The sequence below is a fragment of the Sebastes fasciatus genome, chromosome 4 (assembly GCF_043250625.1).
Source record: "Sebastes fasciatus isolate fSebFas1 chromosome 4, fSebFas1.pri, whole genome shotgun sequence".
Lineage (NCBI taxonomy): Eukaryota > Metazoa > Chordata > Actinopteri > Perciformes > Sebastidae > Sebastes > Sebastes fasciatus.
Window position 1 is genome coordinate 12,145,980 of NC_133798.1, and position 6,036 is coordinate 12,152,015.

Genomic DNA, 6,036 nt, shown 5'->3' on the forward strand with positions numbered 1-6,036 from the left:
TTATGGAGACTCTACATGCCTGTTCTCGTACACATCAGATGTCTAATGCAGATACAGAGTGGATCCATCATCTGATGATGATGAAAATCATTATGAAATGAGGAATGGGAGAACAAATTACACCTATGGAAAATTTCTATGAGAGCTTAGATTCATTGTAAAATATATAATAAAGGCTAACTATAATATATATTTAATCTATAATATGTCATATAATAATAATAACACTAGGCAAATGTTTTCCCCACTTCATGATTAATTACTAGATAAAGATGAAAAAATGTATGAAAGAGATGAGACAAAGAACAAGGGAACTAGTACAACAGACTGACAGAATAGTTTATTACAATATCTGCTGTTTTGTCTGCATGGATTCACATCATGATTGTTCTTGATACTGTACTTTGGTACAATTATGAAGTACTTTATTGTGTACAAAACGTTTCACTTTCGCTTGCCTAAAAGCAACAAGTCTTACAGGAGACATCTTTTTGTCTGCGTCACTTCATCAACAATAGTCTAAAGTCAATAATCTGGAATATATGACTCATTAAAGTCGGTTTACCGGTTTTGTTTTCATGTATTTTGTTTAATTTGAACTCACACAGACATGATAAATAAAGATAAAGAAATACAGCGAAAGAGCTGAGAAAATAAAGGCCCAGAAAAACTAGTACAACAGACAAAATACTATATTAATATCTGATGATTTGTCTACTTAAGGAATCACATCATGATTGTCCTTCATAAGGTACAGAGACATGAAAGACAGGAGACATGCTGTGCCTGATTCATGCTGTTGTTCAGTAGGTGGCGCTGATGCACCAAAGAGTTTAATCATCAACCTTCATGAGAAGAAGAAGAAAAGCTCCGCCTCTGTCTTTTATCACGTCCTCAGACAGTATTTAAATAGCTGTGAACCAGCAGACCAGAGTTTACAATGGAAATATAGTGGAAGAAATAATGGAAGAAAGATCATTGGTCTGTCTTAATAATGGCAAAGGCACAAGAATAGATGTGAGTAGGGGTACAATATCATATTTAGATCTTACAATGGTGACGGGTAGTTTGGTGAATGCTTGCGAATGGTATGTTAAGGAAGAGTCAACTATAGGAAGTGATCATTTCCCAGTTCTCACTATAATAAACACAAACGTATGTATACAGGAAGGAAGCACAATTACAAGGTGGTGTTTTGGCAAGGCTGACTGGGAGAAGTTTACAATATGTTGTGAGGAGTCAGCTCACTTGGTAATATTAGAAGGGAGCATAGAGGAATGTACAAGTGAAGTTACAGAACATATACTGAATGCTGCAAAACTAAGTGTACCAAAACGAACAACACAGGGTAGGAAGAAAGTGGTACCTTGGTGGAATGAGGATTGCAGCATAGCTGTTAAAGAACGAAATAAAGCATTCAGAGCTCTGAGAAAAAAACATGTCACAAGAGAATCTCATTGAGTATCAAAGGAAAAGGGCAGTGGCTCGTAGAACAGTCAAATATACCAAAAAGAGGACTTGGAGAGAATTCTGTTCCACCATTGGCAGAGGAGTGAAGTTAGGTGATGTCTGGTCCATGTTTAAACAAATGAGTGGGAAAAGGAAGTCAATAAAAATTCCAGCATTGATTGACGGGGAGAGGATGGCAGTATCAGATAAAGAAAAGACGTGTTAGGTAAGGCATTTGCAGCAGTACATAGTGGGGAGCACCTTGATAATATACACAGTCAGCAAAAAGAGCGTGTGCTCAGTGAGAATGAAAACGTGAGAGAGAAGAGAGAGGATGATATGTCAACGCTGGATGTGGAATTTACAATGGCAGAGCTCAAAATAGCCTTGACAAATACTGGATATACAGCACCAGGACAAGACCAGTTATGTTATGCCATGTTTAGACAACTACCAGTGGAATCATTTAAGTTAGTGTTGAGACTCTTCAATAAAATCTGGATGGAGGGAGTCATACCAAGTTGTTGGAAAATGGCAGTAATATTACCATTCAACAAGCCAGGGAAAGATCCTGCTAATCCTGGTAGTTATAGGCCCATAGCATTGACATCTCACTTATGCAAATGGATGGAGAAGATAATAGTACGTAGATTAATGTATGTTTTGGAACAGAGAGGGTTAGTGAGTAATGTTCAGTGTGGTTTTAGAAAAGGTCGATCTACAATAGATGCTCTAGTTAGAGTAACTAATGAGGTAGAAAAGACACTCAAAATGAAAGAGGTGATGACAATAGTATATTTTGATATAGAAAAAGCATATGATTCTATGTGGAGGGAAGGGCTGCTTATCAAGATAGGTAAAATGGGTATTGGAGGGAGGTTGTATAATTGGGTAATGGACTTTTTAACAGACAGGAAATTTAAAGTCAAGGTTGGAACAGAAGTATCTAAGGACTACAATATAGAAAATGGTATTCCCCAGGGGAGTGCAATCAGCCCGGTGTTGTTTAACATAATGATAAATGATATATTTGAAAATTTAGATGGATGCATCAAATCAGCGATATATGCAGATGATGGGGCAATATGGATGAGGGGAAGAAATGTGCCATATGTGATGGAAAATATAAGGAAAGCAATAGGGAAAGTGGAGAAATGGTCATATGAGTGGGGATTCAAAATGTCAACAAATAAAACATGTTATATGATATTTACAAAAAAGAGAAACATTAATACTGAGAATTTAACATTATATGGTCAGTTGATGGAGAGGGTGAATGAATACAAATATCTGGGTCTATGGTTAGACAGTAAATATACATGGCATGTTCATATAAAACATCTGGAAACAAAATGCAAAAAAGTAATAAATTTACTACAAGCTGTGGCTGGAAGTAACTGGGGGGCAGATAAACAGTCATTGATTGACATATATAGGGCGATCATGAGATCAACAATAGATTATGGTTGTATAGTTTATGAAGCAGCAGCAAAGACATCATTACAAAAAAGTGGATAGAGTACAGTGTAGAGCATTACGGTTATGTATCGGAGCTATCAAATCAACACCCATTAATGCAGTATTAATTGAAGCAGGAGAGACTACACTTGAATTAAGAAGAGAGAAATTAGCTCTAGCATACTGGGTCAGGTTAAAAGGAAGTGGAGAAGAAAATCCTACAAAGGTAACATTACAAAACTGCTGGGAATACTCTAAGTTTCAAGGGTATGGATTTGGATGGATAATGGAAGAAAAAGTGCGGACATATGGATTAGAGGCCTTAGAGTTCACCAGGTCGACACCAATAAGCAGCGTACCCCCCTGGCTGCTCCCAGAAGTTAAAATAGACATGAGTATCATTGAAAAGAAAAGGGAATGGCAAGTAAATGAAGTGGGAGTTAAAACAAGTGTATACCTAAGGAACAGCTATAATAATTATCTCAAAATATATACAGATGGATCCAAAAATAAACAGGAGTGTGTGGGAGTTGGTATATATATTCCAGAATTTAAAATATCTATTTCTAAAAGAATTTCAAACCAGGTATCAGTGTACACAGCAGAAATAGTGGCAATCATCATTGCAATGCAGTGGGTTGAGGAGGTCAGACCTGACAGAGTGGTGATATGCACGGATTCAAAAGCTGTTTTGGAAAGTATACATTCAACAAAAGCTGTAAGGCAAGATCTAATCATTGAATTGTACTATAGCTTGCTAAGACTACACAGAGGGGGTATAGATGTATTATTCTGTTGGGTTCCAGCACACGAGGGGGTGAAAGGAAATGCGTTTGCAGATAAACTAGCAAAAAGTTCACTGAAAAAAGACATCACAGTACCAGTTTTACTTGGGAAAGGAGAAGGAAAAGCTGTGATTAAAAGGAAAGGAGTTGAGATATGGCAGAAAAGATGGGAGGAGGACCAGAAAGGAAGGAGATATTTCAAAATACAAAAGTCGGTCATAACAAAGACGTATAAAGAAAGGAACAGAAGGGAAGAAATCATCATAACAAGACTCAGACTGGATCACACAGGTCTTAATGGCACTTTGGCTTTAATGGGGAAAAGGAACAGTGACAAGTGTGGGGATTGTGGTGATAAAGAAAATGTGGAGCATATCCTAATTCAATGTAAAAAGTATGAGGCTGAAAGAAAAAGACTACAGGACCAAGTCAGAGAGGAGGGACGGGATTGGGATCTGATGGGGATACTGGGAACAGAGGGTGAGGGGGTTGAAGGCACCAGGAAGGCATTATTAATGTTCTTAAGAGACACAGGATTGGTGGATAGAATTTAAGAGTAGGAGTTTTTATGTTAACATGTATGCCACTGTGCTCAATGACCTCTCCACCTCTTAGTGAAAACTTCTTTGACTTCTGGAGCCTCAGAAAAAAGAGGCTTCTGGAAGCTCAACTCGCAGTGCCTCAAAGACATGGATTTATTAATAGAAATGAAACAGGAAATACACAAAATTATACAATGTAAATATTATTACCAAATCTGGTATTAAATTATGGGAAATATTAAAGTATAGAATAAAAGATTTCTTTAAATTTAAATGTAGAGAGATAAATAAGGCAAAAAATATAAAATATGATGCACTAATGAATCAATATATATTATTAAAGCATAAGAAACAAAAATCTAAAACCGATGAAGACATTATGACAAGTATAAAAACACAAATAGATAGTTTTAATCATGAATTATTATATTGTATTTATAACAATCAGAAGTGGATAACAGAGGAAACTTGATCCATGCTATCAAATCAGGACAAAAACGAACTCAAAGTAAATTTATAAAATATATAAAAAATAAAAACGGTGAATCCGTACACTGTGAAAAACAGAAAAGAGAGGTAATCAGAGAACAATGTATTGACGCATATAAGAATATTGATGTTGATGTAGGTTGTATTAAAATGTTATTAGAATCAGTCCCGACATACAGCTCGTCAGACTTCACTGGTCTGACTGGAGAGATCAGGAGAGAGGAGGTGATGGAGGCCATCCAACAGATGAACACTGGTAAAAGTCCTGGCCCAGATGGGCTGCCTACAGAGTTTTACCAGTTGTACATTGATGATGTGGTAAACCTCCTCACCTCCATGTTTAATGAAGGTCTGAACGGTGGATGTATGGGGGATTCCTTTTATCAAGGAGTTTTATGTTTGTTATATAAAAAAGGAGATGACTCGGATCTCGATAATTACAGGCATATAACTATTATGAATACCGACTATAAAATATTAGCTAAAATAATTATGAATAGATTAAATGATATATTAGATAAAATAATAGATAAAGAACAAACCTGTGCTATCAAAGGTCGTTTAATGTGGGATAATCTAAGTATACTTAGAGAAATCATACACAAACCAGACAAAAAAGGTTTCTACATAGTCAGTCTTGATCAAAAGAAAGCTTTCGATTACATCTCCAGAGACTACCTCTGGGCCGTGATGAAATCATACGGCTTTCCTGAGACATTCATTGAAATGGTTAAATGCCTGTACACCAAATCAAATATTTGTATAAATGTAAACGGTGTTTTACCTGACCCCTTTGAAGTGGAGAGAGGTGTAAAGCAGGGCTGCCCTCTGAGCCCTGCTTTGTACATCCTAGCCATAAGCCCCTTAATCAAGAAAATCAACTCAGACAGTTTAATCTCCGGTACAAGGGTAGGGCACATGCCCAAAACTACATCCATCGCGTACGCAGATGACATAACTGTTATTATTAAAAACCAGTTAGAGATGGATGCTTCAACTAATAATCTGTCTCTATATGAACTTGCATCTGGCGCCAAATTAAATCATAATAAAACTGAGGGAGTCTGGATCGGAGCTGAGAGGGACAGACAAAATATTAACATCAAAGTTAATCAAGAAATTAAAATACTGGGCGTATCCTTTTGTAATAGAGAATGTAGTGAAAGAAACTGGGAAAACAAACTATGTGACATCAAAGAAGAGGTGAAAAAATGGGAAAACAAGAGCACTAATTATAAAACAAGAGTTAACATCGTCAAAACCTCCATCCTATCCAAACTCCTCTTCCTAGCCAACATCTTCCCTCCATCCAA